The sequence below is a fragment of the Grus americana genome, chromosome 16 (genome assembly GCF_028858705.1).
Source record: "Grus americana isolate bGruAme1 chromosome 16, bGruAme1.mat, whole genome shotgun sequence".
In the NCBI taxonomy this organism is placed as follows: Eukaryota; Metazoa; Chordata; class Aves; order Gruiformes; family Gruidae; genus Grus; species Grus americana.
The window spans coordinates 4,990,953-5,016,222 of NC_072867.1; the positions used below are offsets into that span (position 1 = coordinate 4,990,953).

Genomic DNA, 25,270 nt, shown 5'->3' on the forward strand with positions numbered 1-25,270 from the left:
CTGCTCGATGGTTTAGCTCCTGTTTGGGATCGGTGACTGAAAGGTGTCAAAGCAAACAGATCGATCGCGCTGACCGAACGTGGGTTTGGAGAGAGGCTGGCTCGGGATGCGGGGATGCAGCTCCCTGTCTGCTTGCCTCAAAATTCAAAGGTAGGTGGAGGTTTTTGTTTGGTTTTTTTCAGGGAAGTAGTGGATGTCTGGCAAATAAGTGGTTTCTGTTGAAGCAAATAGTTGAAGGTAGCTGCCAATCGCATCAGAATACTGGAGAATTGTCCATTATGGGGAAGAAATATCCTTTTGCCCATGAAATAAATTTTAGTAACAGCGTGTAATAGTCACGTGAATGGGTTTTGGGTTGTTTTTTTTCCCTAATGTGATTAGGAAGCAATGTTCCAAACCTCGTACATCATGAGGCATCATGTAATGAGGAAGACTCTGAATATAATGATGCTAAATCATGTGATATGGTTGCACAAAATGAGTACAAACACAGGAGGCAAATATTCCGATAAGGATTTCTGTGGTATTAAAAAAAATAAAATCTCATCCATTGCGATTGGGAATGACTAGACCCTTTGGTTTAAGACTGTCCTGAGGACCATAAGACATGGCAGAGGAGTTTCAGGCATAACTTGAGCCAGGGATATGTGCTCTGTAACAGTATTTCAGCGCTAGGTATTGATCAGATCTCATTTTGCACCACGTATGAAGTTTTGCAGTTCAGGATGGAGAAATAACGTGGCGAAGCTGGCAGGATAGTTCCCAGCCCTGGCTCGGGCTGTTGGTTTTGTTCTTTCCTAAGAGAATTCAAAACTATTGATTTGTTCCCTCTTTCATTGAAATGACTATTTTGAGGAGAGCTTTTGGGTGAAAAGTGAAAATAAAGCGTCTGTCCCCTGGTCTCTGCCTGAAGATGGAAAAATCGTTGTCCCAAGGAAGGGACAAGTGACCAGCCACCCAGTGAGTGGCCCTGCCACAACAGGGCTTTGCTCGCTGAGGATTTCATCCATCTGAGGAGATGCGGGCGCTTGTCCTTTCCAGGCGCTGTGAAGACGAGTACTTAGCAGGTATTCTGGGGTGCAGAGCTGCAGTGTTGGTGCTCCCCTCCCTGGACCTGTGCTGTGTCTGGGCAGGGGAGGTGCTGCTTGTGGGAAGACCTAGTGCTGAGCTGATCCTGGGGCTGGAATGGCTGGGATGTGTGGTGAGGAGCGTCTGGAGCGTTTAGCAAGGTTTGGCACCTCTCTGTTCTGAGGCCGCCTTTCTCAAAGAAGTCCAAGGCTTTCATTTGGCTCTGCAGTGATTTGAGAGCCATGGGGAGCAGGGAAGATGCAGCAGTACGTGTCTTCTGCACGTGGCCACCCTCTACTACCTGAGTACCAAAGACCTTGGGGAACATACCAACAGACTTGCCTTGTAATGGATGCGAACAACCTCAAATACTGGCTGTAACCTTCACAAGGCACGGCGGTTCCTGTTTACCATTCCTGTAACTAAAGGTATTCATCTGCAAAGCCTCCGAGCAGAGGGGGTTCTCCCCTTCCATCAGAGCGTCTGACAGGTACTCCATCTCAGTTATGCCCGGCTCTTTGTTGTATCTGTCATATTCCCGGGCTGAATGACGGAGCAGTAAGGTGCTTCTGGTGGGTGTGTTTACCTCTGTAACGGGGCTGTAATTAACGGATGCAGCCAGTCAGCCGAGCAGAGGCACGAGCCCAGAAGGAGCAGTAATGTTGCTTGTTCTTTCAGCCAGCCAACTGCACCGTGTTACAACACCCCGTTTCAATGTTGTTGCATATTTACTTAAATCCTGAAGCTACATTTCTTTTTCTTTAAATTAATTTATTATAGCGAGCGTTTTCACTGTTTCTGAATTATTTTACTGCCAAACACCTTGTTGAGTCAGAGCGGTGTCTCGGATAAGGCCAGCATCAGCAGAACGTGGTCCTGGCAGGTTCTGCGTGCCTCGGTCTGCTGCTGGCCTTGCAGGATGTGATGCCACTGATGACCAAGGAGGTCTCCTGGTCCCGTGACCCCGTCTGTTGCTTGTGTCTTGCTGCAGTATTCACTCCAGTGAGCTGGGTATGCTTCTAAGGGGCTACCAACAGGACTGCAAAACTGCAGTTACTGTTTATCTGCCAGTGCTTGTTCAGCTCTCACCCTGCTTCCCCCGAGTTGTTCTTCAGTGAGCAGGTTTCTCTCTCGAATACCTACCGATGCCCCTGCTGCCGTGGGACACACGGGTGCTGTGAAGGATGGCGAGGGTGAGTTGTGCCTGCCTGTTTCTTTGCTGGGTGCTCAACCCAGCCATCATCATCAGAGCACGGGGAAAGCCTCACTCTTCTTCCACGACCAGGGTTGTTACCTTCTGTGTTTTTCAGGATGAGCTGCCCTCTCCAGCTCCTGACAAGCTCCCTCGATTGGGCTCAAGGTGCCACTTAGCACTCGAGCTAAATGCTTGAGTCTTTCGGGAGGTTATTACAAAGAAAACTGGAAACGCTACGGCGTGGTGTCAGTGCTGCTCCTGCGCTATTAACTGGTTTAATGAGGCTCTTAAATTGTTTTGGGGAAGACCTCCATCTTCTGCGTGACCTTATTGTCCCTGTTTACAGTCTCATGATGTGGCTCGGCTGACGGAGCAGCGGCAGAGCTGGAAGCGGAGCAGCGCACTGTCGGCTTTCCCGTCCCCAGGGGATAGCAGGAGGCTGCAGCTCGGGCGCGTGGTCCCTGCACACCACGGTGGGCGTTGTGGAGGCAGCAGGTCCTCGGGCCCCGGGACGTGGGGGGAGGTGAGTAACCACGAAGCTGTTTACGTTCATGAAAAGGGCTTCCGTTCCCAAATGATGGAGTTGAGTAGTGCTGAGATCCTGCGTTCTCCCACGGATCTCTCGATTGCACCTCGCTCAGGTGAACCTGCATGTTTAATCTCCTCACCCCATGTACTTTGCTTGCGGTGCTGCCATCCACTCTCATTTCCAATTTCACACCGACATGCTCTTGACGTATTTATAAACGAACTCTTATGTCAATCCACTAAAAAGCAACCAAATATTTTCCAGAAAAATATTTTTCTCCTGTTGCTGTGGCAATCTTGACTGCTGCTGAGCAGAACGGGTGGGAGAAGCCAGCGTCAGTGCGAGAGCATCCTGCTTTCCTGCATGGTCAGTGCTGTGAAGGGCATCCAGTGCCGCCTGCTGCCTGTCTTGGCAGTGATTTTACCCGTATAGTGGTTTTGATATGCAAATCTCAAAGGTTTCTGTAGAGAGAAGTGAATGAGAATGCACAGTTGGGGAGGCTGAGGCACAGGAGTGCAATGATCTGCCAGAGACCGCGAGCTGAGTCCGTCATTCAGCCTGAAATACCCTTCTCCTTCCTTAACTTAGCTTATACTCTGGATTTTGGGCAACAAAATCTTCCTTAAGGATTTGCTCTAGGGTTTCAGCTATGTCAGAACTTCATCTATGCCTCTCAGCATGTAATCTCGTCTTCAGCGTCACCCTCTTGTCCCTTCTCCACCCAGCTGGAGAGGCCAAGGCTCAGTCCAGAGCAGGTGACCAGATGACTTCTGCATAATGAGTTACTGCTAATCATCAGCTACATTTGGTAGTTGACTGTGAGAAACTGGATGCAAATCCGAAGTAAAAATGTGTTAGCATAAACCATTGGAAGAGAGCATGTTTTCCTTTGCAGTAGGTGGAGAACGTGGGGATGGTCTGTTAATCAGATCTCTCAGGGATCAGCTGACAGATGGCAACTCACTGGAGATAATTAATCATTTGCTTGTGCAGGATGTTGAGTATGGAACGACGGTGTCTGCAAAGATGCTAGCTAAAGGGGAGGGGTTTGGGTGAGACAGCTCAGAGAGGACCTGAGCCCCCTGCAAAGGAGGAGGGTCTCTCCCTCCAAGGTGGAACTCACCAGCTAGAGACAATGAAGTCCATCTTGCTGAGGAGCACAGGCTTTCTGCCTACCACCTTTGGCTTTCCAGGGCATCATGGAGCTAAAGGCTGGCAAAAGAAAGGAAGAAAAACTGGCTGATGTTTGTGGGCTTTGATCTATGAAGGTTTTCTGCCCCCCAGCTTGGGGAGGGTGGGAATATAGTAGAAAAAATGCAGACACTTGTAGGTCTCGCCTGTTGAGAGTGTTGAAGTAAGGAGCAAGTTCCGCAACTGAATTTTCTCCCTAGGAAAGAATGAGCTGCTGTGAGCAGCAGCAGAATGATGTGACTCCAGTGGCCAGTGTCACCGCGGAGCCGAGCATCCTCTCCGGGTGTGCGCTGCCTGCAGAGCTGCCTGCTTTTTGAGAGAAGGAGACATGGCAAAGGTGGTGTTTGCAGACAGCGCTCGCTCTCCCAGCGCTCCTCGAGCTCGGGGTATGAGGGCAGAGGTAAAGCAACCTCTGTGTCTTTTTTTTTTTAGTGCTTTTCTCTCTGTATATTCACAAAATCCTCCTTTCCAAAGGCAGCTGTCTCAGTAGGGATGGTGAAGCACAAGTAGAGGTGGTGCTGGCAGGATGAGGGTGATCAACGGGTGGAAAACCCTCCCTTCCTCTAGACTTCGAGGACTCCATGTACAACTTCAAATGTGCATGTGGGGGAAAAAGGCATCTGTACCAAGGATTTGTCAGGCTTGCTCCTGGAATATAAGTTGGTTTTACTGAGTGGCTTGACATGTAGTTCCATGCAGAGTATAGATGTTTGTCCAATATTTGCTTTGAGGGAGAGATTTTGTAGCCATCCTAAAAATTAAGCTTTGTGTAATGATGCATTTGCTCGGGGAAAATGAGTGCGAAGGTGCTGTCAAAATGTCAGGCTTGTCTGGAACAAGGGTCCTGCAGAAGATAAGTGGCATTAGTGTGTTTGAAGATGTTTAATTTAAAAGTAATGAAGTCCTCAGCCTTTTGGGGACCCCGTTAATTGAACTGAAGAGGTACAAAGCCCAGAAGGGAGATGCTGTTCGCACCTGGAAAGGCAGACACACTTGCAGAGGGAGAGGGTCAGAATAGGTTATTTCTACTGTAAAATGACATCAGAAGGATGTGAAGAATTGTTCCGAAATTACATTCCTTTACCCGAATCATTTTTGGGAAGTCAGTTTTATGTGGTAAGACTAGGTGGCTTGCTTCTGGGTGAGAAAGGGGCTTGGGTCTGAGTTTTAATTTGAAAGGTGTTCAAGGAAAGACACGCAACCGTCCTCTGCTCTGTGAATCATCATGCAGGTTCACAGGACCACAGAAATGAATAATGAAAAAAATGTCAAGAGACTTCTTGCAGCTTCCAGATTTGTTATGCTGCAAGTCAGCACACTGTCTCTCCTCTCTGAGAAAAACTCTTGCTGAGAAAATGCCTCCTTGCAGAACCTGAAACTGGTTCCTCCACGCCATGCATGTTTATTCCCCTGGCAGGGACAGGATGTTTGAGTGGAGATGTGTTTGCTGCGTCAGACACTGGGCACGGAGTTCCTCTTGATAACTTCATTTTGATATTAAAATAACATTCCAGATAATGCTGTTTCTCTTCTGAAGGCTTCCAAGCTTTACAACACTGGAGTAATTATTCCATTTATGAGGAAACTGAGGCAGGCGACTGCGGTTGCCGCAGCCCACGCTTAGGACCGCTGGCAGAAGCTTGCTGCTTGCCCCAACTTTCCAATAAGCAAATAAAACTACATCTGTTAATCGCCCTTCCTTTGCAAAATCCACTTATTTCATAAACACTAACGCCCAGTTGTGTAACAGCGGGCTAGGAGGGTGCGTCGATGTTGCTCACGTTGGGTTTTGGCCTTGTTACAGATGTTGCTGGAGACGTGTTGTTGGTGTCAGGGGTCGGTACAAACAGTGTTTAGAGTTTGTTTTTTCAGGGGGAGCTTTCTGTTGTTGTAGGAATCTTTTTTGGCCTTGGACCCCTTCTCTTTTGCAAGAAGCTTAACAAGATCCTTTGTCATTCTCCAGGGAAGCTTTCAAAATCACCACTGTGGTTTTGAATTGGCTTTAAATAAAAGGTGGTGTGCTTCTGAAGTGCCCTGCCCAAGGGCTCTAGAGCACTCCACGCACAATCCAAACAGCCAGCAGACAAAGCCATTAAATGTGAAGTGCCCATGCATGATTACCTGGCAGAAAGCTGAAGGAGAGTGTTTGCAGTGGAATAGGCTTTGTCTGAAAAACCACCCTCAGCAGGTGATAACTTTGTTGGGAAAAGTCAAGGTAGGGCGTCTTGACTCATCAAGGTGGGTGGTTTAGTCCTTCCTTTCGATGTAGAGTAAAAGAGGTAGGAACAAGCAGAAATGAGATTAGGGAGGTGGGAGGACGATGTTTTCGATGGGCTTCTGTGTTCTCCCCCTCTGCTAAGGCATTATCTCCCTGCATGGTGGATCTCAGCCACTTGAATTTCCAGCTTGCGTGACTAATGGCCTTGGTGTCTTATATCCTGAAAGCAGATATATAGCCTTGAGAAGTCAGATCTAATTTCTTCGGTTACATTTGCAGAGCGAAACCCCATAAGCGTAACTCCTAGACTGCCTCTAAGCTCCTCCAGCCCCCATCTCCTGGCACCTCCTCGATTCTGAACACGTAGCTTCATTTTACCTCTTAGTACCACACCGGCTGGAACAGCTTCTTCCCGGGTGGGGAGTCTTGCGTGCCTGCTTTAGCGAGGGAGGAGAGTGCTTGGAGATGAATGTGCGGTTCCCTCCTGTGACTTAGAAGGCTGCATCTATATTTTTAAGTTTGGGGTTTTTTCTCCTTTCCCCATCTTAGTGAAGTAGGAAGGGAAGGTTATGGCACTTGATGATTTAATCAACATAATCTCTAGATAAAACATGCTTATGTTATACTACTGGGAGATGTTAATTTATGCTGGCTTGCTTCTCCTAAGGTAAATTAAATCATTAGTTTTAAGACTGGATTAGGTGCACATGTCCCCTGTCTCTTAAAAAGGCAGTTCAGTAGTTCTTAAAAGCTTCTTGGCTTGGTATTTCTTGGGAGTTATCAAATCCCTTCAGCGCAGCTGTCGTGAAAAGTGGGACCAAGATGCAACGCTTACGGGTGCAACCACCTGCTCCACAGAAGCTAAATGCCTCCGTGCAGACACAGGACCTGCCAGTGCCTTGTGCCACCTCCGTTACCTGATAATATTATTTTGCCAGCTCGATAATTCAGCCAGAAGGTTTTGCCCCAGGTCTGAGGAACCAGCAGGTGCTCCTTTGATCCAACCTGTATCTAAAGCATCTGCTCTAGGTGTGTGTGTGGCAGGAGACCTGGCCAGGGCAGGTGGCTGGGGTCCAAGCCCCTCTCCCACTGAAGAGCACAGGGACGTCCAGGGTCATGCGGTGACTCGTGCTTGAAAATAAACCGGAGCAGAGCTGTCACCCAGATGTTGGGTGATCTTGGAAGTGCCATCGGCACCTCTGAACTGGCTGAAAATGCCCCCAAAATGTATAGATGATGCTTTGTGAGTGCAGAACAAAAATTAAAAACAAAAGATCTTTACTGAGGTGGATGGGAGATGTTACAACTCTTTTATATAGGCAGGGAAACTGAGGCACAGCCTGCTTCTCGTCAGGGAGGGCAGTAGCAGGGTGTAGGAGCAAAATTTGGACGCCTGATGCCAGTGGCCCCTCCTGGAGTCACTTGATTTAGAGCAGATGAGCCGAGCCAGCGCAGCCACTCTGCTGCAGTTTCTCGCAGGATGCCTGGCTCCAAGCGTTGAGGTGCCCTGTCCGCCTGGATGGCCGGCAGCCGTGGTGAGGAAACCAGGCCCTGCTGCGAGACAGACGGAATGGTTCCTTATGACCCAGGGGGAGGAGAAATGACAGAGGGCCTCATAGTATTTTCAGGGCTATTAAGGATGTGATAATGAGGCGTTGTGCGTGTAATTTTTCAGCACTTTACTCCCCCAGCCCCGGTTCAGCCTGTGCATTAACGCTCTCCGTCCCAGGAGGACGGTGAACGCTCGGCTGGTGCTGTGACACCATTTATTGTGCAGCTCAGCATCAACAGGGCTGGTGCGCGCACGGGGAGAGGGGGTGAGGAGGGAAGGTGCCTTCCCAGAAGGCTGGCTCAGTTCTCCATCAACGGAGAGCAGATGTTCAAGGTACAGGTTTGATCAAAAGAGCGATTGCTGGTCCCCCCCAGACCTGGGGCAGAACCTTCTGGCTGAGTTAATGAGCTGGTGAGAGGACACTGTTGGGTAAAGGAGGAGGCACAAAGTAGAACTTGGTGCTGCGGGGTGTTCTCCAGCCAGCTATGGCCGTCGGGTGATGTGTTTGCAGAGAATCTTGTGTCTGGGGAAGGGCCACTATCCACATGCTGTTTCCTATACTGTCCTGGTGCTCTTTTCCTTGGTACAGTCAGCCCTGTGGTCTGATTCTGCACGGCCCATCTCTCGGATGGTGAAATCTTCCACCGCTTTGCTTTTCCCCTCCGGATCATCTGCCGCACCGCGGTTCCTGGCTGGTGCTGGACGTGCTGGTGGCTGCTCCAGACGAGCAGCTTTGGCTCTCGCACACCCAGGCTTGCGCTGGCGCGCAGGCAGGGTTTTCCTAAAGGGCAGAGCTGGCTTGCTCCCGGGCTGGGGTGTAGATTTCTGATCAGTCCTGTGAGCGGGTTAATATCTCCATGGAGGTCAGAACAGGGACGAATCCACGAGGTTATAAATCACGTGGAGGGTGGGAAACCGGAGAGCGGAGGTAGCCCAAGGCAGCTCTTCCCATTACACCGCTGGATGGTGGTGCCTGTGCAAAGAGCAAGTCCTCCTTGCTTCCTGATTTCATTTTTCCTATTTGAATATTTAGAGGCAAGTGTCTCTTTCTCTGTATAGTACGTTTGTAGCTGATGTATTGTGTGATGCTCTAGCACTGGGATTAAACGTTGATACAGTCTGCTTTGAACTGGGCAGCTCCCGGAGGTCTATAGGCGTTTGGGGAGTGCAATCAGCCGTGTAATAGGGCCATTTGCCACCCTGTAGACGTGCCTGTTGGGGCAGTCGCGCTCTTCCCCATCCCTGCCTCACAAGAGGCATCCTTGGGGCTGAGCTCTTGACCTTCAACTTGCTGTGATGGAGGACCCTCTGTTCCTGCGTGACTGTGTGTGTGGCTGGCTGCTTGTGGGCTGAATTTTGGGGGCTGTGCGTTTCCTTGGGGTGATGCCCAGGCTGGGGATGCCTCGCACAAGGCAGACAGGTCACCTCCCTGTGCCGCGGGTCGGATGGGCAGGTGGCCGTGTTATCGGGAGAGGAGATGAAAAGATCCCCAGCGGGTATTTATTACTTCTGACTGCAGGCATCAAGGATGTGTCACTGGCAGAGCAAAAGGGGAACCACGTTATTTTTGGTTTGATCAGGCTGTTTTCCCTCTCCAAATACTGGAGGCTACACAGGGTGCTGCCAAACGCTCGCTCTGATTTACCTTTGCCTCGGTGCAGGATTTGCACAAGGAGGAGAAGTGCCTTTTTTTAATTATAAAGGCAGCGTTTGTAGTCCTGGCAGAGGCACGGGGGCAAAGCTGATATGCCAAATGTATTTTGGCTTGGTTTAACGTCTCTTTCAGGCTGCTGATGCTCCTGCATCCTCCTGCCAGTCATCCGAGCCCTGTCCTGCAGCTGCAGAGGACCAGGCAGGTCTGCGCTTGGGAGCAGGGACCTCGGCGTCACGGAGGGGCACCACGAGATCTCCATGCTCCAGTCCTCAGTCTGCAGCCTGGAGGAGAGAGCCAAAGCAGGTGGGTTTAAAAGCGAGAGCAGGAGAGGGAATCCCTCCCTTCCAGGAGGGCAGGCGTGCTGCAAGCAGAACGGGGAGATGTTGGATCCCACAGATGCTGAGCCATTCTCCCTATCTCCATCCACGCCGCTTCCTAACTGAGCAACCAAATCAAACACGGCGGGATTGATTATTGAGGTGTGTGTTTGAAGTTGAACGGATGGGAATCGCGTTCCAAAACTGTAAGAGAAAGAGCTTTTTAGCTCTCTTCCTTTCTCCAAAATAGCAACCGCATCACCGCGTGCCATGGGGATGTCAGGGCGAATCTGTTTCACTGACAACAAGATTGTTCTGTCTAGACGGGGAAGTGCTGCTGAACTGAGTGAGTCTGCAGAATAATTTAAAGCCAAAATACTTTACAGGCATTAAATTTAAAATAAAAACTGGCTTGACACAGCTGATGTTTGCTGGATAGTTTGCGTGGGGGTGGGATGGTGGCTGGCTTTGAGACAGAACTTGATGGCGGTGATTGACAGATGTCACTCAGTGTGACCCAGTGGCTGCTGACCTGTCACCTTTCCCAAACAAGCTCTTCCACAAGAGCGGGCCCGTCGAGGCATCGGCGTGGCCCCGTGGAGCTCAGCGCAGGGCTCCTCTGCAATACTTGGATCTGCCTTGAATGTGGCTGTTCCCATGCAGCCCGCGGTGCCCTGTCCCTGCTGTGCTGCAGCTCCGTGGCCACCCCACGGTCTGGCCGCCGCTGAGGGGTGCAGGAGGAGTTTGGGGGGGGATATGAGCCTTGTATTTGCCATCTGCCTGGAGGGGCTGGCAGCCAGGGCTCTCAGAGAGATGTGGTGGTGAGATTGCAGCCCAGCTGGCATAAGGAATTTACTTTCTTCTGGCAGGAAAAAGAAAGATGAAATATTAAAAGCATGGCTCAAAGGCTGGAATATTTTTTTTTTTTCCTTTCCTGAGGAGGGCTTCTGCTCAGCAGTGCTTCAGCGTTGCTCAGAGAGACAGCGGCCGATCGGAGCCGCAGGGATGCCAGCGATCCGGGGCAAGCAGGGAGCGGGGCTGAAGGAAGGGTGGAAGAAGAGGCATGTCTCGGGTGGGATGATCTCGGGGCTCAGGGCGAGCGCTGACACTTCAACTCCACCATAGCCTTTAGGACTTGTGCTTTAGCCTTGTTCCGCTCCTGTTCAATGGCAGGAAAGAAAACCTTTTTTCTTGTTGCTCTACAGACGAGGGCAGTGCCGCTCTGAAGTAGGAGAACACCTTCATGATGAGCACTGCCCTTCGATTAGGGAGGATGCAGGACAGGAGGAGCAGAGGGCTCAGCCAAAGCATGTCACCTCCCTCCAGAGAAGTCCTCCTGGCTCCCAGATTGCCATTTCTGGAATCCTGGTGAGTCCAAGTGTCCCCAAGAGTGCCCCATGACTTTCTGAAGTGGAGATGGTATGAGCTTTCTCCCAGGGCCAAGCTATTCCATTTGCTTCTGCTGGTGAACCTAGGGGCAGGCTGCCAAGGGAGAGCCTTGCTGTCAGGCGACAAGGCATGCTGACCTGGAGGTGTGCTGTGTCCTAAACCCAGTAAAATTTGGGGCCTCCTGTTTTTCCCCAAGCAGTCACCAGACTTCTTTGCGTGCCTTCGTGCAGCAATTCGGGTGTCGGGTGGGCAGCAGGAACCAGCATCCCAAACGGGAGCACCCGCAGGGGAGTGCAAGGGGAGAGATGGCTGAGAGATACGCAGACCTCGGTTCTTCCTCCCTGCTCTATTTGCCAAGTGAGGAGCTGGAAGGAACCAGTCCAGGGTGTGTAAAGCTTTTCCTTCCTTTTCTTCCTTTGACATCTGTTTTTTGCTCTCGCTCTGGGCTAGATTCAGAGGTAATGTGGGAAAGGGAAGGTGTAAGATCAGCGTAGTGGGGAGCGGGCTTGGAGCAGGCTTAACTCTCCACCTCTGCAAACACTGGCTGAGAGCGCTGCTTATTTGCTGACCAAGGATGTACCCGAACGAAGCACGCTGGGGGGAGAGTCGCTTGCTCCGGGGTCAAGAAATGGGTGAGCAGTGGAAATGGAGTTGGACCTTGACTCCGAATCCTCAGCTCCTGCATCATCCCTGGCAGGACAGGGTGGGGGCAGGCAGCAGAAGGGGGTCCTGATGTGCGTCCCCCCCTCAGCCTTGCCTTCTGCGGTCCCCTGCCTGCCTCCCTGCTGCTGCTGCCTCATGAAGGACCCTGTGATTAATTATACCGCTCCGTGGCCTCCGAAAATTTATTTAGGGTTTTATGTTTGCTGCTGCTGCTGCTTACACAATGGCAAATCTGCCGTGGCTGCGTCCCAAGCAGGTGGCAGCGAATAGGTCAATAAAGTGAATCGCGCCATTAGAGCTGGCGAGCTGGGCTGCCGGGAGCCAGGCAGGTAGAGGAGAAAGCTGCAGAGAAGTCAAGACAGATCTGCTTTAGCAGAAATGCGTCTGGCTATGCCGGTTTGCAGGAAATTGCTTGCTTCCCCGATAGCATCCACTGCTTTAACAGATCAATTTTTTTCACTATAGTTTGTCTAGCTTAAGCTTTCTTCTCCCTGCATCCCATGCTCTCCTAAACATTAGTGTAATAGGACTTTTTTGTCTCCGAGAGTTTTGAAAGTTATTTTCCTTAAAGATTTTCATTGTCTTTTCCTTGGGGTGTACAGAAAAGGGGGGGTGGCGAGATTGTCAGCTGAAGGAAATGGAGAGCTTCAAACCACAGAAAAGCCCCCCTGAAAATGCTGCCAAAGGCACGCAGAAACCGCCCAGGCAGATTGAGAAATCCCCTCTGCCTCTGAGCATCTCGCTTCTCAGTGCTGCTGCCGAAGCATTGGGGGTGGCATGGCTTGAGCAGATAGAACACGGTTGTACTCGCTTTTCAGAAGCGGGAAGGGAGGCAGGTGTGACCCCCCCATCCTGCACAGGGTCTCCGCTCCTGCCTGGAAGCGAGCAGCATTGTTGGTACCCACCACTAACCCATACGCGGCGGGAATCCGTTCCCGATTGCCCGGTGCAGAGCTGCCTGCTCGGTACTACTTCCCACCAGGACACGGAGTGGGAGCTGTGTTTCTGCGTGGCCATGCCAGCAGAAAGAGCTGAACTCGGTTTGCTTCCTGCGGTGCCGTGGGCAGGGGCTGTGCTCCGTCCTCACGGGTAAGGTGGGGCTGGAGTGAGTGACTCCCCCTGGGATGCTGTCGGGCCGCATCAGTGGGATGCTGACCCTACGCGGGCAACGGTATCACCTTGCGATGCTAAAGCTGCCGCGTGCACAGGGTGATGTACCGCTGATGTGCGAGGGGGTGTGTGTGCTGCCTTCGTGTGCTCGATGCACGGTGCCTCCGGCAGACTGCATCCTCGCTGGAAAGGCAATTCGGATATCCTGGCTCCTCCTGTTTCCTCCCCGTTAGTGCCGTACCGTTGGTTTTTAATGTTTCTGCAGAGATGGTTTGTATAAATTGAAGCAGGTTGTATTTATTCTATAAAGCTTTGTAGATATCTCACACTGGATGTCACCTCCCAGCGCATGGTGAGCAATTCAGCATAAGGAATCATCACTGACACCGTTATCTTTATTGCCAGTCCTGCCTGTTAAATTTGCTCCGTCCTGGACGGCCGAGCCCAGCGAGTGAGCCAGAGCCCGGCACGTGTGTACGCTAGGTGTGCTGCTGTGTGGGAGGGAGCCGAGCTTACGCTCAGGAGCTGCTTGCAGGGTTCTCGACAACAGGCGCTCGAATCAAACCCAAGGGCTGCTTACACCCCCAGGGATTGAGGGAGCTCCCATCCAACCAGCCTTGGGAGCCCCTGGGCTTTTTCAGCGCTTTGGGCACTGGGGTTTGAGTTCTTCTCCCCAACTTGGAGGGGAAGAAATTTGCTATAATTTTATGAGCCAAGGGCCCTGTTGTGCTTTTTCCCGACCCGAGGCTGGGCCATTGAGTTGCACATCAAGTGTTGCAAAACTCAGCATTGAAACGGTGATTTTTGATGGACTACAACTTTACCGAGCACGAGGTTGCTGTGCTGAGCTGTGTCCCATGTGAGCGAGATCGTCTGGTGTTCGGTGCCCTTTAGGCTAGAGCAGGGGTGCGCGTTTCCAGCACGTGGTGCCCCTGTCCTGTCGCCCACGGGACCTGTGGGATCTGAGCAGCGCTTAGCTGGGCTGGGAGCTTTGGTTCAGAGATCCTTGTCAGTGGTAGCATCTTCCCCGGAGCTCAGACGGCCGTGGGAGCCGGGAGCTCTCGTCTCACCCAGGCCAGCTGCCTGGCTGTGTGCTGCCTCTGACAAACAGCCTTTCTCCTTCCTCCTGCTGAATTGCTAGTACCGCTTTTCCTCTCCGTTTCAGGCGTGAGTGCCCCAAGGGGCCGTCCCTGCGGTCTGTGAGCTCCTGGAGGTGCGGATCACAGCTGGCTTCTCGCGGAGCCATGACAGCTCCCCGGGCAGAAGCAGCCTCCCCGAGCCCTGGCTCCACCGCTCGCACATCTGGTTTCTATCTGGCACCGCCGAGCTGTCCAAAACCACCCGGGCACTGCAGGTACACCCTTGTCTGTGGCTTCCTTCTGGGGAAGGGAGCTCACTTTTGGCTTAGAGCATCTGACGAGAAACAAGTCAGATACCAACGACCGCAACCGCTGCGCTGGTTCTTGCTGAAAGATAGAAGCGGCTGGAGAAGGGTTCCCCTTTGCCGCCGTCACCAGGCAGAAGGGGCTTGTGGAGCCTGGCAGGGGCAGAGGAGCCCTTTGGGGAGGAGGGGGGTCCCTGAGGCACCCTGGGGCTGGTCTCTGCCCCACCAGTGCCCCGTGCCCTCCCTGGGGCAGCGGTGGGGCTGCCGAGGAGCACAGTGCGGGCATTGCCCGCTGCTGCAGGCAGGAGAAGGGCTCAGAGCAGGAAATGGTGAAGAGTGAAAGCTGCCTAACAGCTCCCATCTGAAGCCATCGGACTTTGGTAGAGAAAGTGACTTTTATAGAAATAAAGGAGACTTCCTTTTGGGTCAAGTGCTCTGGAAACAAATGATTTTGAGATGAAAGCCTTTTTACTTGGGTAATGCAGATTCACATTGCCTAAAGGGAAGTCTGCCTTGTGCTGGGGTATTTTTCCCTCTGGGGGCATTGCAATGGCTTTTGAAGATGAATTTTCAACATACAAAGGAAAAGAAGAAAGCTGAGAGAAAGAGCGAGCTTTAAAAAATATCAGGGGTTCTCGTGGTCTGTTTTAATTTGTCAGCATGTCTCTCTTGCTTGTAACACCCCTGTTGAGTGCAGGGCTTGTTCCTCCTCTTCCCTTCACGACTCGCTCCTTTCCTCTGGCATCTTCATCAATCCAAGTCTCTGGATATTTTTTTTTTTTCTCCTTTCTAGGCCAACCTTTTTGCACCCAGGGCTGCCTGGCAGAGCAGCAGCAGGTCCCGTGTGCTGCGTTGGGTGGGGATCACCTTGTGAGGTGAGCCAGGAGAGATGGCCGAGCCCCCTGAGGGTCTTGGCCTTGAGCAACGGCAGCACCGTGTGTGCTGGGAATAAGCTTCCAAACATTCAACCCTGCATCCGAGTGTCTCTCCTCTCTGCCTTTTGCTGGTTCCCCCTCCCCTGCCCTGGAGGGATGAGATGCACAGGGCTCTTCTCTGCTGCTGCTTAGTGTGAAATGCTGTAAAACCCAAGCATTGATTTCTCAATCAAAGGTGTCTGTCTGCTCCTTGGTCTGGGGCTTTAATGCCTGCAAATCCATCTTTCACTCCCCAATGGTTTGCTTGAAGATTTTTAAATCAGCTGTTGTGCTTCAGAGCTTTGGGAAGGGAACGGATTTAGTCAAGCCAATGTTGCTTGTGCTGGCTCACCGGTGGGTTTTGAACCAGACAGAGCCCGTGGGGGCTCTCGAGTCTTGGGCGAGACCTTTGCCTGTGCCCAGCAGTGGTACAGGACAGCGCTGGGGCTTTGGGAAGCTGTGGGTCTTCCTCAAGTCCTGACAGTGACCCTGGTTCAGCAGGTCTGTGGTCCCCAGGCTTTGGGGATTGTAGGATGTTGCAGTATGTCCTGTCAACGGGCGCCAGAAAAACCTGAAGACGTCTTTGTTTTTTAAAAGGTAACACCGCGTTCCCATCTGTGCTTCTAGTATTTTCACAGCACTCACAATGTTTGCTCCCTGTTTTCAAAGCGTTGTACTCTGCTGTTCAAGGGCTGTATAGCTGATGCAAGCCTTGCTGCTGAAACGCAGCCGCTTCTGCGGAGGAACACGGCAGCTGGGGTTAGAAAGGATTGCTGCTGCTGCTGCTGCTGCTGCCGCCCGTGGTTGCCCTCCTGCAGACGGTGGTGGTGGTGACCTGAGCTGGGACACTCAGCTGCAGCTCCTGCCTTGGCCTCTGCCAGCTTCATCATCTCGGGTCGATTGCTGCCGCTGTTTAACCTCAGCTTTCCCTTTGCTAAGGAAGGGTGAATGACATGGAAAGCCTTTTCCAAAGACCGAAGCCAGGGTGGCTTTGCAGCCCGGGGGGGTGCAGGTGGAGGTTGGAGTGGAGCAAAGGGGAGGGCTGGTGAAATGCAGGTGACTCCCAGCGCTAATTGTATTCAGCAGATTTCTCTGGAAGGAGCTGAAGGAAGCGTATCAAGGATGTCTCAGCTATTCAAGTGAGAAATCAAATTAAACTTTGCATCAAATAGCGGAGCTGCTCTGTGCTAGGAGTTATGTCAAATTCATTAAAGGTTTCTGCGTGCCAATCCCCCAGGAGTTCGTGGAGAGAAAAACCAGTGCTCTGTGTCAGGGGGCTGTGTCTGCCTGCTCACCTGGATGTGTTAATGACGTGGGCAGAGGAAGAGAGGATTAGTCCTTTAGCTGTCAAGATATCTGTGTGGAGCAGGGAGGAGGACACTGACTCCACAGCAATGCCGGTTCTGTGCGCCACTGGCAGCAAGCAGGGATGCGTGCCCATCAGCCTGCGCCGAGGGGTGCCAGGGAAGGACGGGGGACAAAAGCCCCAGCGAGCTGGAGGTGCGGAAGATGCTCTTGTTGGGGACAAAAGCACCAGGGAGCTGGAGGTGTGGAAAACACTCCTGTCCCAGTTGCCTGTCCCCTGATCTCCCTTTAACAGGCTGGGAGATGGCGTCCCTTGGGAACCCGAGGGTGTCTGGGAGGCGGATGGGAGTAATCGGAAGGAGATCAAAATATCAGCATCACCCAGAAGTATGTGTTCAGACTTGCTTCTCATTGGGCACAAGTCCATGCTTGCTCCAGGCAAGGAAAAGATCTGGACAGCACATTGCTCCCTCGGTGGGGACAGATTGCTTGGAGGGTGGATGGAGCACAGACTTGGCATGAGAGCGCCCGCAGCCAGGAGGAAGCTGCCAGCGTGGTGGCAGGGGAGTCATCTGCTGGGAATCTGTGATGCCAGGGGAGTTTGGCTGCAAAATGCTTTCCCTACACAGCACACCAGAGGTTCTGAGAGCTCCCAGGTCACCAAAGTGTGTCCATACCTGCTTCTCACCAAAGAGCTGGCAGCCATCGGGAGGAGGAGAGGAACACTGAGCTTCATCCACCGCAAATGCTGAATGCCAAAATCTTTTCTGGCTCATGTCCTAAGGCCCAGACTTGACTAATGCCATCTGATTTTTTTTTTTCCATCCCTGATGCGTGTTGTGCATTGCCTTAGAAGCACTCGAGCGCTAGCTTGATGTTCAAAAGCCATTTGCAATACTGCTGCTCTGCTGGCAGGAGAAATTAGTCTGAGCCCGGGATGTACGTAAGCCTGGTGTGGGAGCAGGGCAACCTGGTGACAGGCAGGAATGAGTCTGCTCAGGTGCCTTTGCCTACTGCTTGCTCTGGGTTAGGGCTCTCCAGCCAAGCGAATGTCCTTCCTCCCTCCTTTTCTGTTGACTTGTAAGAATTTTTAGGAATTTAAGATGCTAAACCTCAATTAGGCAATGCTTATTAATTTCTGAGATGTAATTTATTTACAGAGTGTTCCCATTCACAGCAGCAAGTGCTGTTAACTGCTGCAGTTTGCTTTCCAGCCTCGGATTTGAGAGACTTGAGAAGTCCGTGAACGTGGCCGCCAGGCAGGCGGGGCTGGCTCCGGGTGGATCCTGCCACCCGGGGATGCGAGGAGCTCATCGAGGAGCTGGCTCTGACCCAGGCACCTTAGTGTTTGCTCAAAGCAGTCCTTGTCCTAGAGTATGGGGACAGGCCAAGGAGCAGGAACGCCTGTCTCCTCTTCATGGCTGTATTAACCCAACCGTCCTGCAACGCCTTTTGTTGTCTCTGCTCTTCGACTCGGTTCGTTCGCCCCCGGTGTGATACAGGTATCCTCATCCTGTACCGGTGTTGCTGCAAGGCTGAATGAGCTGCCTCTGGGTGTAGATCTGGAGGCAGAGCTGCAGAAAATCAATGGGGCCAAGAGAAAGCGAGGCACTACGTGCTTGTCCTTCAAGGTGCCAGCACAGGGGATGGCATCTTTGCAGCGTGATGGCTCAAGGCTATTTTTTCTTTCTTCTCTCTCTGGCATGGGCTGTTGCTCAGAGCTGCAGAGATGCTGTACTGAAGCTTTGCTGACATGCAAAGCCTCGTGATTAATTCCTCAGAAGCAGGCTGTGCCGTTTACCTGTGACCTCCTCGGGGATGAGGTGGGCTGTGGGGCAGAGCTGTCCTCCAAGCCTGTGCTCAGAGAGTGGCCGGGCCGAGACAGGGGAGGCTTCAGCAGCTGGAACCCCCTGTCCTGCTTTGTCTCCATTTATGAGAACTCGTGGCTGCTGGGGCTGGGCTGTGGCAAGGGGAGAGGAGAGGGGCATCCTCCTTGTGTTTTGGGGTTGGAGAAGCTCTCCCTTCCTCTGTCCATGGACCGGTGGACTGCCTCTTGCCATCTAGACCAGCAACGTTTTTAGGACATTCTCCCAAGTGGCTCTTTGATCAATCTCCAACTTCTTTCCCCAAAGTACCTCATCCAGAGTCAAACCACTGCCTTCACCTTGTCACGCTTCCCAAGGACCACTTGAGAAGGACAGAACAGAGCTGCTCCCCTTCCCCTCGCACAGGGCTGGGGGTGAGTGAGTTTGTGTAGGACCCGTGATGGGGTCCTTGTCTTGGTTCCACTCCAGAGCGCTGCTGTAACCCTGACATTTCATGCAGGCTTAGACAAATTATTGCAAAATAGCTCTGTCTTATCTTCTGGCAGGCCCCGTCTCCCTGACCTCGTACCCAGCTCAGCCTGCTAATGAGGCAATTGTTCTACACAATGGATTTAGCCATCAGCCATCATCTCCAGTGGAGCTTGATCTATAATGCCTGTTTGTAGGCACAGGAAGTGTTCAGCGCTCCCAGGAGCGGGTGGTGTGCGAAGTCTGGATTTATTAGCCATCTGGCATGCTGTGGGGCCATTTGTTACCCAGGATCTTGCAGGAAGAGCCTCTGATGCTACACTGAACTCCGTGCTGCAGGGAGATTCAGGAGAATTTCTGGGAGTTCATGGGGGAGAATCTTGGCTTCTTGAGTGCCTAAAAACTGTGAGTTTGGACCACTGCCCACCTGCTGTGGTGTTCCTCCTGAACATCCTCATCCAAGTATCCATGGAGAAGCTTGACCTGTTTCTTCTTAGGCTGAGCGTGCCAGGATGCTGCCAGAGGGGCTTCTGGTTTTGTTTCTTAAGCCTGGCCTCTTCCTCATGTATTTGGTGACACCTCGTGAACTGGTGAGCAGGGGCTGCAGGGAACGTGCCTTCTCTCTCCGTGGCTGACCTACAGAGCAGGAATCTGGCCCTGGAGCATCCCCTGCCCTTTGCAGGGCTTGTGCTTAGAGCTGTGCAGCTCCAGAAAATGAAATGCAAATGAAATGGAAAGCTGAGGGGCAAAGGGGCTGCAGACAGCTTCAGTGCTGGACTCTGCTGTCTGGAGGAGAATTGTGTTCTGGCTGTTGCTTGTGGCGTTCTTCCCTGGTTGGCCTGGGCAACGCACTGGCAAGATAAAGGGAGGTGATTTCCTCGGCTTGCGCTGAGATCTTACTATGCATTTCCATGCAGCGAAAGGGGAGGAGGGAGCAGCCCAAGCCTTCTGGAGCTGAGGTGCCGCAGAGCCGTACGGCACGATAACCCTGCCGCCCTCAGGGAAGCAGGGCTGGTGTTGAGCAGGCGAGCTGGGCTGAGGAAGCCGCCCAAGAAATGGGGGCTAAGGACCCCGGGGCCGGGGTGCTGGTTTTTCTACTGCCTCCTGGACCATGCGGGCGCTTAAGAGCAAGGGCTGTGGATGCAGATGGGTTGGTGGGGACGTGAGGTTGGATGTCAGGGTCTAGCAGGTGGGTGGAGAGCAGGCTGTCTGCCTCTTTCTCCCTGGTTTGGGTTGATATCAGGGTGAAAAGCAGTGCAGAGCGTGCTCTCCTGTGTGAAACGGTAGCAGTGGGTTGTGAGTGGTGAAAGTGGCTGGTCCTATGAGCCAAGGCGTGACGGGGAAAGTGTCTGTGCTCCCAAGCTCCAAGGTTATTTGCAGAGAGCCTTGGAGATGGCTGGATGAGGTCTTTATCATTTCTCAGCGCTCCTTCTCCACCATCCCCGTTCTGCAGGGCTGCGTGGTCCTGGCCACAGTTTTGCTGCTTCTTAACACAGCGGTAGGGAGCCCAGCTTTAAATACGGGTAGCTACTGAAAAAGTGCTTCTGAAGACCATTGTACTTTGCAGAAATAAGTGCCTGCGCTGTTAGGGTTGCTTTTAAAACCTCTGACCGCTGTGTTCTTCAGCAGCTTAAGCTATGTGTGTAATAAACCCCTGGAATGGAGTCGGGCTCTTATGGTAACAGGAAAGCACAAGGCTGGAATAAACTGAAGTGAGAGGAGCAAAGGGGGCTGGTTCCTGATGGTGCTGAGCCGTCCCCCCTGTCATGGTGGGAACCAGGCTGGTGGGAGGTCTGGGCTGAGCTGATGAGCGAGGGGCGGCGTGTGATTAGTGTTTTACAGCTGCCTCCCTGTGGCCTTATTACGGGGTTAGTCATTGTGAAAGGCATTCTGATCGGAAATGATCACCACTGCCCAGAAATCATTGGCGCTTGCCATGCCGTGAGTACAAGTCCATCGTTTCTGCTTTTCTGCTCTTGGACACATGGGTGCATGGGGAAGCAGATTTCACGTCCAGGGATGGTCCCTGCAGAGCTCTGAGGTGTGCAGGCCTGGGTTTTAAGCCCAAGCCCGTACCGTGCTGGCTAATGGCCCCGCTTCATGGCGCGGAGATGAGCGGAGTCGCTGGTGCGTGGACGTTTGTGGGACGCCACGGAGGCAAGGGCTGCCCGGGTCAGAGCAGAGGAGCCGGGACGTGTCACAGGCACTGGCTAGCGGGGGCAACAGAGAACACGCGATGCCGTGACCACTGCGGTGGGCTCTGCAGCAGCAGGACGGTGCTGGTGGAGCCCTTTTCTTGCTGGAGGGAAGGGCACTGCGTTGCTCCGGTTTGCCGGAAGCTTTCTCCGCGGCTTCAGGGGGAGCAGCTTGTCGCTGTAGGTGTCTGCGCCGTGGGGAAAGAGCTGCACGGCACAGGCAGCGCCCAGGTGCTGGCTTGGGTGGGATGCTGTGGAGAGCCAGGATGGTGCCTGGAGGCATCGAGCCCTGCTGTGAGAGCGTTTCAGGAGGGGGCAGGGTCCCCCAACACCCTGCCTTGACTTGGGCACGGGGAGTAGCAGGAGGCTGTGAGTGCTGGAGCTGTATCTCCACCCTGGGGTGCTGCGGTGTGTCGTAACAAACGCTCGGCTGGAAGGAGGGTGCCCAGTGACTTCTGCTCCTTGTTTAACAGGAGGGGGAAATGAGGAGATGGCTCCGCTCTCCATTGCGCGGGCTCCGTGTGGTTGGGCTGCAGGTGGCCCGGCTGGGATCCAAACTGCCTCGGGATGCTGCTCCGTCCTGTCCTGTCCTGCCGGGGCTCCGAGGTGAGACACAAGCACACGTGTCCAGCCGAGTCCCTGCCCTCTGCTCTGTCGCAAAGAGCTGTGGATGAACAAAGCCAGCGAGGGTGTCATGGAGCCAGGAAACTCACGGTGCTTTTAGGGAATGGCACTTTCTGGAAAATGCCCCGCGTGCTGCAGGAGCCTGGGTCTGTGACAGAAGAGTGCTTTAGATAAATTGCTTTTGGCTTGTTAGATATCTAATTCATGTCCTTGTGTGTGTTGGGGGTGCATAAAGCCAGATCTGAAGGGTTTATTCATCAGTGGCGCTCGGTTCCCTCGTGCCGTGCCCATGGCATGCCTCTGCAGCAAGTTGGAAGCAAGACGGGGGGGGGGGGGGGGGGGTGTTGTAGCTTTGCTGTCTGGCCAGCTCTGGTGCCTGTTTCCCTCCGCACTGAGCTGGGAGATCAGAAGGGACGTGAGCCTGGAGATGTGTTCGTTCCTCACCAGACCCAGGGGGACATCCCTGGCCTCCAGCCCAGCCCTCGGCATCGCGGGGACGGCCAAGGCAGACTCTTCCCCAGGCGCATCCTTGGCAGCAGCCGAGGCACAGCCCCGAATATCTCCTCTCTCCTCCACACTAATCCCATTCAGACCCTGTCCTCCACTTCTTCCCGGTGAGGCTGCAGGCGTGAGAGACCGGCTGCTTCGTTTAGGGCTCCATAGATTAGCTCTCACCCTCGGGAGCAGCTCGCTCAGCTTGCACTCGAGATAAGCGAGGCCGTGTCCTCCCGGCTGTCGGACTCCTTGGCAGCTGGCGGAGCTGTGATTAGCCTCAATTTATGCAGGCTGTTAAACAAACACCTGCAAGGTTCAGGGACAGAGAAGCCAAGTCATTTTTGCAAGCAAATAGTCATGTTGCATTAAACCGAGAACACTGTCCTTTTTTTTTTTTTTTTTTTTTTTTTTTGTGGTGCCTTTTAGAGCTCTGAGACATCTCTAGTCCCTGTGGAATTTGTAGGGGTACGAGCCAGAGAGATTGCTGCAAGCAGCGGTAGCAGCGGTGACTCTAATATCGTGTGATATTCTTGCAGCACGGGGCTGATTGCTGTGGGCATGAGCACGGTTGTGACTTCTGGGGTTGATGCTATAGCTGACAATCTCTCAACTTGTTCTGCTTTTATTGCTTTCTCTGCTGTTTGCAATTCTCTGTAGCTCACCCCTAATCTCCTGCAATAGACCCGCCGTTATTGCCAGTTGTATGATAGGTGGCGTCGTGGGGGCACCGTGATGTTGAGATCTATCAGGGTGTTAATAAAAGGGCTTAATGCGGAGAAAAGGAAATCCTGCTCCTCCGGAGACCTCGCCAAAGAATCTCATCTAATTAACCTCGGAGGTGACCGCTTACAGCGGTGTTGTGTGCCAGCAAAGGGCCCAAAAATAGTCTCCATCCAAATGCAGCTCGAAGGCAGGCGGCTTTCCCCCCCGCAAAGTCCGACCAGACCTGCAGCTGAGAAGGGCTGGAGCAGAACAAGGCTGAGGTAGCATTACCCATCCAGAAATTTGACTCAAATCGAAGGGACGTTGTTGCATATGGAGGCATATGGATGCATATGTTTTCTCCCAGCGGGATCCCCGAGCCCTGGAGCAGGCTGTGAACGGCAGTGCCTTGGCAGTGGACCTGCCTCGCCTGCCGCCCCGCAGGGTGGCCTACGCTTGTGCGTGGGAGGTGGATGGATTTCTTCCTTCTGGATATTTCCTTCCAGTCCTAAGGGAATTCTTTCAGTGAAAGCCTTTGCTTGCTTCTTCCCAGGTAACTGGAGAAATCCCATCCTCCCAGACAAAGGACATTCAGTATTACTGTTGCCTGCCGCTGTAACACGTCCCCTTCCTTGTGGCCACGTGAAGGTGAGAGCTGCAGCGACCAAGCAACCTGCTGGTCTCTCCTCCATCCTCCGCTCTCGTCTCCACCGTGCCCCAGGATGTTCTTTTTACCCTATGTTTTTGCAAACAGTTGGCCAAGTCCTTTTCATATAGAGGAGAAACAAAGGAAGTAGCTCTGTAGCTTACTACAGATACAAGCAACGGGCAGCAGAACCCGAGCCTTCGGCTCTGTGGCCCCTTGAGCAGATACGCTGGCAGAGTGGAGGCGGATGCCCGTCCTCGCCACTGACCATCTCTGGGAAAACAGGGCTGCTTATTGGGGCAGCCAAGGGGTAGGAGATGGAGACCCATGGGGTGAACTTGGGGTTTGGAAAGTTGCTTTCCACTTAAGTTGCCGAAATTGAGCATTTCCTCACTCATTTTTGTTTTTGAATGCGCTGAGCTTTCCCTTGGCCTCGAGGGAAGTGTGCTGGTGTTGGATCTGTTTCTCTCCCAAAGTCTCACAGCAATCCTGTCTATAATTTGGGGTCTTTTGTGTAACTAAAAATAGCTGCAGTGTTTGTAGCTCTGCAGTGAGCTGTTTGTTACTCTTACTGTGCTTGTGTTCAGGTTGGTTTGTAGACGCATATGTTTCTGAAATTCCCGCTCCCTCTCAGCAGTATTTGACACCGTTCCTGGGCACGGTCCCTCTTTCCCTGCTCTCTCTCCCTCCCGGGAATAGTGAACAAACCTGCAGCGCCTTGCCTTTCCCTTCGCTGCTCAGTGCCGTGGCTGGGCTCTATTCCCGCTCCTGCTGTCGTCGGAGTATCCAGCATCTCAGTCCTGCTGCCGCTTTGCTCTCCGGTTAATTACCCCGTCCTTGCTCCGGGCTTTGCTAAGCTGGTTGGAAGCGTTACGCTTGTACCCAGTGGCAGATCCTAGCACGGAGTCCCTTGGCACTATTAAATGAACAGAGTTCTTTATTAACGGTTATCTACAGAGGAGCTGGATCAGTGACCAGTTTTCTGGCACGAGGTACCTGGCCTGAGTTGGCAAAGCCCCGTCAAAAGGTCCCTTTCCCGTACCCACCACTTCTCCGATGGATCCAAACATCCCAGCTTCTCTGGACACCGGATGAAGCAGGGAGGTCTGGATGGCTCCTCTTGCAGATGGTTCATGTTGTAGCCCAGGTCTGGCAGGTCTTCACCCAGCAGTTGGGGGGCATGTGCCTACAGGTCAGGGCTTTCAGGTTTTTTTTTTTTTCTTTAAGGTCCTTATCTTAATCTCCTAATGATGCTTCCTTGTGTTTCACAAGAAGTCCGAAGGATGTGCCATAGCGCTGTGGGAATGAGGGAAGAGGTGAAGGTCGCTCACTGATCCTTGGTTCTGCCACTTGTGGGAAGTTGCCCGTTGCTGGCTGGCATCCTCTCTGGGCCGGGCTGTGAGGATGTGGGGTGGAGAGGAGCACGGATGTCACAAGTGTGATGGCAGGAGCGTGGCTGCAGTTGGAACAAGATGGAAAAGGACCTAAAGCTTTCCCTGATTCTTGCAATACCGAGAACTCCATTCACCGCCCCCTGCAGCGCTGGGATTTTCTGACCTTGGCGGCCTTTTGTCCATCCACGGGGTCCTTTGCAGCTCCTGCACAGTCACCCCGAGCCTCAGCAGCCATTTCAGCACAGCACCAGCTTCTTCATGTACACGGGGCCAGCAAAAGGGACGCATGCTCCTGCCTAACGCTCTGCCGGGGTCTTGTTTCCCAGCCGGGGGGGGACAGGCAGGGAGCCTGGCTTTGCTCTGGATGCTCTCCCACCGGGAGCAGATCCCCGCAGCAGTGGTGGTGAGGCTTGGCACGGCAGCAGCTTGGC

At 52.9% G+C, this 25,270-nt stretch overlaps 1 long non-coding RNA gene across 1 annotated transcript in view; it reads left to right on the forward strand.

Annotated features, from left to right (window-relative positions):
- The first annotated feature begins 2,959 nt into the window (after window positions 1-2,959).
- LOC129213696 (uncharacterized) overlaps window positions 2,960-25,270 on the forward strand; it is a 32,259-nt gene continuing 9,948 nt past the window's right edge. Inside the window, exons 1-3 of the long non-coding RNA XR_008579499.1 lie at window positions 2,960-3,158; window positions 4,184-4,383; window positions 9,540-9,710. This is a non-coding gene — a long non-coding RNA (uncharacterized LOC129213696). The remainder of the gene's footprint in view (window positions 3,159-4,183; window positions 4,384-9,539; window positions 9,711-25,270) is intronic.